Source organism: Gadus chalcogrammus, chromosome 13 (genome assembly GCF_026213295.1).
Source record: "Gadus chalcogrammus isolate NIFS_2021 chromosome 13, NIFS_Gcha_1.0, whole genome shotgun sequence".
NCBI classification, from domain to species: Eukaryota; Metazoa; Chordata; class Actinopteri; order Gadiformes; family Gadidae; genus Gadus; species Gadus chalcogrammus.
In genome coordinates this window covers 25,865,497-25,876,542 of record NC_079424.1, presented here as the reverse complement: position 1 = coordinate 25,876,542, position 11,046 = coordinate 25,865,497, and the positions used below count along the sequence as shown (strand labels likewise).

The window sequence follows — 11,046 nt, the reverse complement described above, 5'->3', positions numbered from 1 at the left end:
ATCCTCTCCTACCCATAACCCCCTCCATCTCCTCTCCTAACCATAACCTCTCCATCTCCTCTCCTACCCATAACCTCCTCCATCTCCTCTCCTACCCATAACCTCCTCCATCTCCTCTCCTAACCATAACCTCCTCCATCTCCTCTCCTAACCATAACCTCCTCCATCTCCTCTCCTACCCATAACCTCCTCCATCTCCTCTCCTACCCATAACCTCCTCCATCTCCTCTCCTACCCATAACCTCCTCCATCTCCTCTCCTAACCATAACCTCCTCCATCTCCTCTCCTACCCATAACCCCCTCCATCTCCTCTCCTACCCATAACCTCCTCCATCTCCTCTCCTACCCATAACCCCCTCCATCTCCTCTCCTAACCATAACCTCCTCCATCTCCTCTCCTAACCATAACCTCCTCCATCTCCTCTCCTAACCATAACCTCCTCCATCTCCTCTCCTAACCATAACCTCCTCCATCTCCTCTCCTACCCATAACCCCCTCCATCTCCTCTCCTACCCATAACCTCCTCCATCTCCTCTCCTAACCATAACCTTTCTTGTCTATATTATAGCTCTTCCCCCTACCCCAACCCTTTATTATTATTATTATTATTTTATTATTTTCTTTATCCTTTTTATTATCATTATCTTATTATCTTATTAGCCAAAGTTATTATTTTAATATATTTGCTTGTGCCTGTGCCCTCCGCTCTCTCCCATGTGCCACTTGCTCAACCTAACCCTAACCCTAACCCTACGCAAACATATTCATGGCCGAATGGGAGGTGGCAGCCCTGGCGTCCTGTCCCAAAAAAACGGTACACTATTTTAGATTCCTGGATGATATTTGGGGGGTGTGGCCACACTCTAGGGAGGATTTTGACGGCTTTTTAACCATTCTAAACACTCACAACCCGTCCATCACTATTAAATCTACCTTTAGCCCCTCCTCTGTTGACTTCCTAGACACGACCCCATTTAAGGGCCCAGAGTTCCCATCCACATCCCGGCTGGACATCAAGGTCTACTTTAAAGACACTGACACACACGCTCTGCTGCACAAGTCCAGCTTTCACCACAGACACACATATGCCGGGCTTGTAAAATCACAATTGCTTAGGTTCCATAGGATCTGCTCTAGGCCTGGGGACTTTCAGTCAGCCACCAAGGTACTATTCTCTGCGTTGTCCACCAGAGGGTACTGCAGATCGTTTCTGAGAAAGGCCCTCAGAACGTTCAGAGAAACCAAAGCGGTTGCTGTTGGCCCTCATCTCCCCTTCGTTACCACCTACTCCCCGTCGGCGGTTCGTCTAGTGAGGGAAATTAAAAACAATTTTTCACACATGGTTAGTTCAACCACCCTCCTTAATAACTTTAGCATCATCGCAGCGTTTAGGAAGAACAAGAACCTCCGGGACATCCTTGTCCAGGCTAAACTCCATTCGTCGTCTCGCCCTAGACCGAATGCGCAGGGCCAATTTTTCCGGTACCGACCCTGGGTACGCAATCAAACCACACACGACGTGTTCCCTACACAGGGACGGGGGAGCCCCCTCTCCAAGAACTGTGTCTATCTAATCTGGTGCGACGTCTGCGGCGCTCAATATGTGGGAGAAACCCAAAAGACTTTGCTCACTAGGTTCGCCCAGCACAGGTACAACATTCTGCGAGAGAAGGACACACACCTCCCTCTAGTGCAACACTTTACTATGCACGGCTTGCTCTCACTGTACGCCACGTCGTTACATAGCAACCTTAGGTGGTCTACCGCTAGCAGACGTCAAGTCGAACGCCTCTGGATTCGACGTTTGGGTACCGTACAGTGTTGGGCAAGTAACTTCCAAAATGTAATATATTTCATATTACTAGTTACTTGCATTTGAAAGTATTAAGTTTCTTTACAATATTACCTTCTGTGTAGAGTAATAAGTAATAAGTTACTTATTACTTTCACCAAAATAAACATTCAGGACAAGGCGGAGGGGGGGGGGGGCAAACATTAAAGTCTAATGAGGTCTATATTGCATCTGCATGTAGTGTGTTCCATGAATGGCTGAATTACAATAATGTTATGATATAGAATAATTAAACAACCAAAACCTTTACACGACATGACACAAACTCTTTTTCTATGCCTCATTTATTAGCTCCTTAGTTACAAAGTGCAGCCACACAAACATTTAACAAAAAAAGTTGCATTTCCATGAAATCAAACATGTTAATAGTTTATACTATTTCAATAATAAAATAAAAGTGCACTTCAAGAATGACGTCTAACAGCCACCAGACAGGGCATGTTTTGTAATTAAGTATTTTAGAACCTGAGCATATATCCTGCCCTGAAATAGCAGTAAATAGCAGTAATAAAAAAGAGCATGAGAACAGCATAAATAATGAAACACATTCAACATTTCAGTCCCACAGAGACTTTACAAGGAACTTATGCTTAGAGCCTATTAATGTTTTGGTTAGGACCAAACAACAAAGTCTTAATAGACAAAATATACAGCCAAACAAGGGCTGGAGTCTGTGTGGCTCGGATTGTAACCAAGCCCCCAGGAACACATACTTCCGCAATCCACCAGTGCTCAGCGGCCAAGCCTGGTATTGCAGCTGTTTAAGCGAGAAGGGTCCAGCTGCAGGCTTGGGCGTTCCCGTCATGACACAAAAACGCCCATCGGGCGTTCCCGTCATGACACAAAAACGCCCATCAGGCGTTCCTGTAGCGTTTCATCGATCACTCAAGAAGAGGTGAGTGAGTTTCGCAAGGCATGCTGGGTATGCTACCCTTCCTTTTTTGGCGGTTTTACCTCGTAGTAACTTTCCAGAAAAACGAAAGGGTTATGATCAGAGATTATGTCAGTAAGTATGATATTGTTTAATTGACAACATTGGCTGTGAAGTATTCTCATTTAAATCACTGATAAGCTGTGGTATCGTTGTATCCGAATTCGAATCGGATATAAATACTCGTGACAAGCATGGTTCGGTGGCAGCGAATGCTATGCTACTATCGTCCATAAACGTTGAATATACTATTCAGAAATCAGCAACGTTTAAGACGGTTTGTAGGTAGGGTAAAGTTTGCAGCGAAGGCTTTGCCGATTATTTTACTGTGAGGTTAACATTACCAAAGTACATTGTTAAGTTGGATGTTAAGGTGTCAGCTGGCATGGTAAGAGGCATGAAATCGCGGCCACTCTGCTTCGTTGTGGTGACACACGCATCGGATTAAACTGTGCATGTAAACGTACTAGTACGTCTAAACTAACTAGTATGTTTACATGCATGGCATATCAGAGAATTCTGTCAGTTCGGTCGCGGCGCAACGAATGAATAAAGATCGTTAGCACTCTGAAAAACAGATGACAGATGTGCCCTCAGTTACTACTTTATTACCTCGTTGATGACCAACGTTTAGGAAAACATGTACTTTTAATTCACCCTTGGGTGAAATCGAAGCGTAGTGTGTACTGAATGCGTGTTGATGATGATGCATATGAATTGCAACTTACACGTCTTCCAAACCTTTTCAGTACCATGGCACATGCTTTGTCCAATGGACCATGGAAGGGACTTTACTTGGCTGACGAGGTAAAACGTGTGGCTGGCGCACGATTCATTGCATCTCGTAGAGTAGCATTCACTGGTAGACAGGCAGGCCTCTAGATTGTTTATTATGATTTAATGAAGTGTTCCTATGTGACGCTCATGGGCCCTGGTTGCTGCTAAATGCTTGTTGAAAGTGCATTGTGCACTTTTTGTATGTAGCTACAAAATGAGGGTGGATATCACTTTATAGTTTATAGGCATTATATACTAATAAGAATCATTGACAAATCACATTCCCCTTTTACCACCACAGGACGCACCTCACCAGTATCAGAGCAACAGCTGTGGGGTGTTTATGCTGATGGTGAGATGCATTATTTTCAGAAATGATGACTAGTTTGCAAAACAACTAACTCATTTGCATGTTAATTTCAGTACGCAATGTATTCTACCCTCAAAAGCAATATGATTTCAGTGAGGTGAGTTCTTTCTAATCTCAATCAGATGTGTAGCATGAAATGTAAGGCTTTTAATAATTTAGTCATCCTTACTGGAGGCTACAATTAACATGCATCATAGGTCATACACATTACTTTGTATTCAGGTACTGCACTTACGGGAGGAGATGGCTACATCTTCACAATAATTTACACTGCCATAGTACACTGCTAAACAGTACTGTAACATGGATTTGTATTGGGCTATGAAGTCATTTAAAGCATAATTTTACTTTTCAGGGGGACATGCTCTCTATCAGGAGGTGGTGGTTTGACAGCTGTTGGAGACCTTTATGCTTGAAAGGTTTATATACTGTGTCCATGTTGCTATTTACTTATTTTTGGTGCTCACGAAGATCGTAGCCAATACACTTGTCTCTCCGTCTCTAGGCTAGCCCTGCAGAACTAGCTGGCTCCTTCTCACCCTCTCCATCTCCCCATCTCAGTCACACCTTCCAATCACTAAGCAGTGAAAGGTATTACATACTATGTCCATACTTTTCTATTTACGTATATTCTCTCTTGCTCTTTCTCAGACTTTTGATCGATCAGTGATTGCCTTTTTGTTTAATGGTGTGGGTAGTGTTGGTCTGGGCTTGTGTGATTGAAGGTTGATCATAATCCCTGTTTCTCTCCCTCTCTCTCGCTCTCCTTCACTCTTTTTCGGCTCTCTCGCTCTCTCTAGCCCTGCAGGACTAGCTGGCACACCAAGCTCAACCTCTCGATCTCCCCATCTCAGCCACACGCTCCAATCTGGCACAACAGAGGACAGGCCATTCTTACCACCCGAAGTCCTTCAGCAAATTGTACAAGAGACGCTGAGACTGGACATGGCGATGCTTGGCGTGTTCAACAGGGTTTCAAACACATTCCGAGAACTTATCAAGCCTCTCCATCATTCCATATATATAAATGACAATTTGGCAGGGGACATTAAGCTTAATAAAGACAATCTCATATACATAACGGTTAGAAAGATGTACAACAATGCAGGCTGTGTCAGTGGCCTTGCGCTACGCCTCAAAGGCTTCTCAAAAAAGAAGAATTGGCCTAGCGCACCCCTGGTACTGAGGCACGTTGCATATGCCAGGTTTGTCATAAAAGATGTCTGCCTGGCATAATGTTCTTTTATTACTCCTTTTTCGTTTTATTTGGGACGTCTTTTTTTGCAATCCCTTTCATTTGTAAATGTACATACTACTGTAGTAAATGTATCTGCCCAGAAATGCTGGTATTTTATTACTCCTTTCTTTTTTGTTTTTGTGACAAATGCTATACGATGTATGTAACATACATTTGTGCCTACGATGTATGTTGTAAGGTTAATTGTTACAGAGCAATTACTGTATTTTGTCTTTATTGAAAACATTCAGTGGGAAAAGTAAGTGAACACTTGGAGTCAAATGGCCTACTGTTTGAGCCTTCATAGTGTCTGGTAACTGGATTTGAACTGCATAATGTCCCAAGTGTTATTTTAATCTATTAATTATTTAATTTGGGCATATTCTTAAACTATACCAAACATCTCACTTATACCTAATACACTACCTATACTAACCCAGAAGATAATGAACATGAGATCATGGAGCCTCCCTCCCTGTAATGAGGGGGAATGAAGTTTGGGCCGAGATTCGACACATAAAAGTAAGCTAACATTCTGTAGGCCTAGCTGGCTAACGTACCCGTATTACGAGATCGAAGAAGAAGGGGGCGCTAACGTCAGTTTTATGCTGCCCATACTACTAGATCGACGAAGAAGAACGGGGCGTTCCAGCCTGCGTAAACGAGAACGCAGGGGGGGGGGCGTTTTAGTCTGCGTGAACGGGAACGCCCACGACACGGGAACGCCCATTTGTGTCTGCAGTCGGATGATATTGGTTTAAGCGGGCTGTGGACGGGTCCCTCAAATCATGGGACCCAGAAGTAGATATCTCCGTTCACTCCAATACAAGTGGGGAACAGGAATGTGTCTCCGCAAAAAATGTCTGGATATCAATCAAAGGCTAATAATTACCTTCATGCCATGTCCTCAAAACGCCACCTCAAGCGTTTTATTAGCCGTTATCTCGCTGGGGAAGAGGGGTGTGCAGTTGAAAGGAGTCGTAGTGAAACAAATGGCATCCGAGAGGGCCTAGTTCAGTGCTCCGTTAACGTGTCCGATTTTTGAACTGGTTCATCTGCTGCTCAATAACTCTCACGGTCCTCTGCTTGCGATCATTGTGATTCATCATGTATTGATCCATTTATTCAAAAGATCCAAAGACAAAGAACAGGTGCATTACGGTATCATTTTATATTGTTGTTGGACCGGAGTGGGGGGATGGGCACGCATGCGTTCTATATTTCTGCATCCGGTACGTCACGGACTAGGCCACGTGTCTTGGCCCCATAACGCAGTAGCAAATCGCTCTTGTATGTTACCCTGCACCACTGAGCAGTTTGTATAGAGTGGCGAAGTCACGCCTCTTCCGGTAGGGCTCATGGGACCTATGAGATCGAAAAATATGAATGGGTGTCAATGGAGAGAAAATAATTATTTTCTGGTCCCAGTCTTTATATGCCCTGGATTACACATATGTTGTTTGTGGATTTAAATGATAATTTTTCATGCAAAGAAAACTAAAAATGTTCTTGAAGAAGTTCAATAATTTTAGGTTTTATGTGAGGCCGCTTTGTGAACTACAGCCCTTCGCTGCTCTCGACGCATATGATATACGTCACCACACCCGCCCTTGGAACTCGGCACAGAGATGGCGATCTCTCTGCCCCACTTCACCGCTTTTTCCAAGGGGAGGATAAAAGCATCGAAAGAGGTGAAAACCAATATAAATCGGGGCACGTGCAGAGTTTCAGTTATGCCGATCGATGGGAAGATTGTCGGTCTTCTCCACGCCAGTCGCAGGGAGCGTGACGTCACATACGAGCCGTGTAGTCTTTCTCGTTGTGTTTTCTCTACAGCCTTTATCTGAACAATTGCACAATAAACGGTTGAACTCTTTGCATGAAAAATTATCCTTTAAATCCACAAACAACATATGTGTAATCCAGGGCATATAAAGACCGGGACCAGAAAATAATTATTTTCTCTCCATTGACACCCATTCATATTTTTCGATCTCATAGGTCCCATGAGCCCTACCGGAAGGGGCGTGACTTCGCCACTCTATAGGAATGAATGGGCGGCCACTTTCCAGTCCGTCGTCCATCCTTTATTATGTCCATGATTGTAACGCGTTACCGGACTCAGTAACTGTAATAATATTACCGAAATATAGTTAGTAACGCGTTATATTACTCCGTTACTGACTAAATGTAATATATTACGGTAACGCGTTACTTTTGTAACGCGTTACGGCCAACACTGGTACCGTACAACCGGGGGGCCTTAACGTGCGCGGGGGGGCTTGGGGATCAGGTTCTGGAGCCCTAACCCTAAGCCTCAACAAATTAAAATCTCGCCATGATTATTATCAAACCGGCGGATAAGGGAGGGCAAATTGTAATCCAGGATCGAACTAATTACATTCTGGAGGCGACACGTCAACTTAATGACCCCATCTACTATCGCCCTCTCACGCAGCCCATGTACCTGGAGACTCAGACGATGGTTAGGGTCTTAATTATTCTACCTTCTCCCCAAAATACACAAACCCCCAGAGAATTAGACTGTTCCATTCGTGGTCCCTCCGGGACGCTCCATAGTAAGTGACTGTGGCTCTGAATCGTACCATTTGGCGGAGTTTATAGATTTATATATTAACCCCCTATCCCATACTCACCCGAGCTACCTCAAGGACACATATACATTTGTTAACAAGTTAAAAAGTCTCACCGTCCCCGATAACACGTTTATCTTTTCAATCGATGTAGATTCCTTATACACGAACATTGACACTGTCCTGGGCCTTGAGGCGGTGAACCATCTCGTCCTGATACATTTATTTTTTTCCATTCATTACAACATTCTCGCGACAACTAGGCCCCCCTCAAGCAAGCTATAAAGCAACATTTTAATTCTGCCAAACCTCAAACCGCCCCACTCGCTTCTTTGAAAAATGTTATGTCACACCGCCGTAATAAAAATGTGCAGGACATGCTAGTCCATACAGCACTCAACAAGGCAATACGCACAACCTTCGACCCCTATTTTACTAACCTGAAGTACATCTTCAACTGTCCAGCCGGTGCCCCCATCTCGCAGACCTTCACACTACTCTCCTGCAACGTCGTCTACGCCATCCAGTGCAAACTATGCAGGATCATCTATGTGGGCGAAACGGGAGCTACTATCAAACAGAGGTTATACCAACACAGTTATCACATTCAGAAAGGAACAAATGATAAACGGCTCTATACTCACTTCATCTCACATCATATCAACAACTTTTCATTGTCCGGTCTAGAGACCAATGTCGGTTGGTCCCTGGTCCAGTGGAGAGCTGCTGAGAGAAGGTGGATCTTTAGGCTTTCCTCCATAGCCCCGTTTGGCCTAAATGATGATCCGTCTCGCCCCTCCATCCGTCCCGGTCCTAAAACATAGCCACTCCATCAGTTCCGTACCATAACCTCTTCCCTCCCCCCTCCTAAACATAACCTTTCTCCCATATTTTATTTATTTTATTGATTTTATTGAAGCAAAAGTTGTTAACGTATTTAAATTGCTTGTGCCCGTGCCCTCCTCCTGTTACATGGTAGTAGTGCATGGGAGACTACATGATAGTCCCATGTACTGCTGCATGGCGCATGAGGGAGAACCCTAACCCCAACCCTAACCCTAACACTGTCCTAACCCGCCAGTGCCTCCTACAGTCTCCTCGGACCTCCTTCCCTCCCTGCCACCATTGCCTGCTCTCCCTTGAATCCCACTGGGATCTCTGTTACATGGACTGCACCGCCTCAGGGTCATCACTGCTTGATACTTGTTCTATGACTATCTATGTGCTATGACCTTATGTGTTGCTTGTGCTTTATTATGTACATACTTACCTTTTATCCTCTACATGATGTAAGGTTCATGCATTGGATTGTTCATTTATTAAGTGTGATCCCGTTTAGATTACCTACCTGCCGTTGGTTCTTTATGTTTGATGTTTTATGTTTCATGTTAGTGTGTGTGCCCCCCTCCCTCAATGCCCCCTCCCTTAGAGCTGTGCCCCTCGCCCTGGCCCTTACCTCAGCCTACCTGGCCCCGTCCCCCTTCTGCCTCCACCACAGACCGGGCCTTCATCATGGTTTTTATCCTCTTCCCCTAGCCCCCATCCTAACCTCTCCCTCACCTGACCCTGACCTTAACCCCGCCCCCCCTGGCCCTAAACATAACCTCTCCCACCCCCCACCCTAACCCCAACCCCCTCCCTCACCTGGCCCTTACCCTAACCCCGCCCCCCCTGGTCCTAAACCTAACCCCTCCCACCTCCCACCCTAACCCCAACCCCCTCCCTCACCTGGCCCTTACCCTAACCCGGGTCCCCCCCTGATCCTAAACCTAACCCCTCCCACCTCCCACCCTAACCCAACCCCCTCCCTTACCTTGCCCTCACCCTAACCCCGCCCCCCCTGGTCCTAAACCTAACCCCTCCCACCTCCCACCCTAACCCAACCCCCTCCCTTACCTAGCCCTCACCCTAACCCCGCCCCCCCTGGTCCTAAACCTAACCCCTCCCACCTCCCACCCTAACCCCAACCCCCTCCCTTACCTAGCCCTCACCCTAACCCCACCCCCTCTGGCCCTAAACATAACCTCTCCCACCCCTTATCCTAACCCTAACCTCCTCCCTCACCTGACCCTAACCCTAACCCGGGTCCCCCCCTGATCCTAAACATAACCCCTCCCACCCCTGACCCTAACCCCCCTCCCCCATCTGATCCCCATCCCAGCCCCCGCCCCCCCACAAAGGATCCCCCATTTTCTTTTTTTCATACCACATGTGTGTGTTTTTACTCTGGCCCCCCCCCCGCCCCAGCCCCAGGGGCCCCCCTCAGTCCCTCCATTTTTTATTTTTCATAACATGTATGTGTGTTCATTCTGCCCCCCCACCCCAGCCCCAGGGCCCCCCCTCCGTCCCCCTATTTTTTATTTTTCATATATATATATATGTATATTATTATTAATAACAATATTATATTAATATGATCTTCCACTGCACCCACTGTTATTATTTGGTATTTTTTGTTATATGCCCCGTGCCCCCCTTCCCTGTCTTCCTTTTATTTACTTATTCCTCATCCGCCACTCACCTGCTGCCCCTCTTCCTTTAATATATCTTTAATGCATTAACCCTGTTTAAACGAACACAATATTTACCTTTATTGTTCGGCGTCACTTTGCACCCCCTGTTGGTGACCCAGATTAACGCCAGCGCCACGGCTTTCCATGCTCCATCTCCTGGATGTTTGGTGGTATTGCAACGTTAAAGTACAATAACATCAAAACGTTTTTATAACGATCTAATTCGACCTTATTATCGGCCCCACTTGTAATTATATTTTCATTCACCCTCCCAGCTCCCCATTGCCCTTTCCCTCGACTCCTCCCTTCATCCAGGCCCTTGCTTTTATTTAATTTCATTAGTTTTCATCCTTTATCCATGTCCCGTGTCCCCCATTCCATTATTGTTTTGCGTCACTTTGCACCCCCTGTCGGTGACCCAGACTAACACCAACGCCACGGCTTTCCATGCTCCATCTCCTGTTTGTTTGATGGTATTGCAACGGAAAAATACAACATTATCAAAACGGTTTTATAACGGTCTAATTTGACCTTATTACCGTCCCCACTTGTAATTACAATTTGATTCACCCTCCCGACTCCCCTTTGACCTTTCCCTCGGCTCCTTCTTCCATCCAGGCCCATATTTTTATTTATTTTTATCCTTTATCAGTGTCCCGTGCCCCCCATTCCATGCCTCCTTCTCACTTATCCCCTCTCCCCCACTTACCTGCTGCTCCCTCTTCTTTTATGTTTATATGCATTTTTTCAAATGCATATATACATGTAAA

General features: G+C 45.5%; 1 long non-coding RNA gene across 4 annotated transcripts; it reads left to right on the top strand.

Annotated features, from left to right (window-relative positions):
- The first annotated feature begins 1,989 nt into the window (after positions 1-1,989).
- On the top strand, positions 1,990-6,515 carry LOC130401461 (uncharacterized). 4 transcript variants are annotated; one of them, XR_008903844.1, is made up of 6 exons: positions 1,990-2,860; positions 3,535-3,592; positions 3,864-4,029; positions 4,155-4,351; positions 4,438-4,523; positions 4,733-6,515. It is a non-coding gene; the product is annotated as an uncharacterized LOC130401461 (long non-coding RNA). The 4 variants fall into 4 exon arrangements; XR_008903845.1 differs by having other exon boundaries at positions 1,990-3,592; positions 3,864-3,914; positions 3,986-4,029; positions 4,288-4,351; positions 4,733-6,514; XR_008903842.1 differs by having other exon boundaries at positions 1,990-3,592.
- Positions 6,516-11,046: the final 4,531 nt, after the last annotated feature.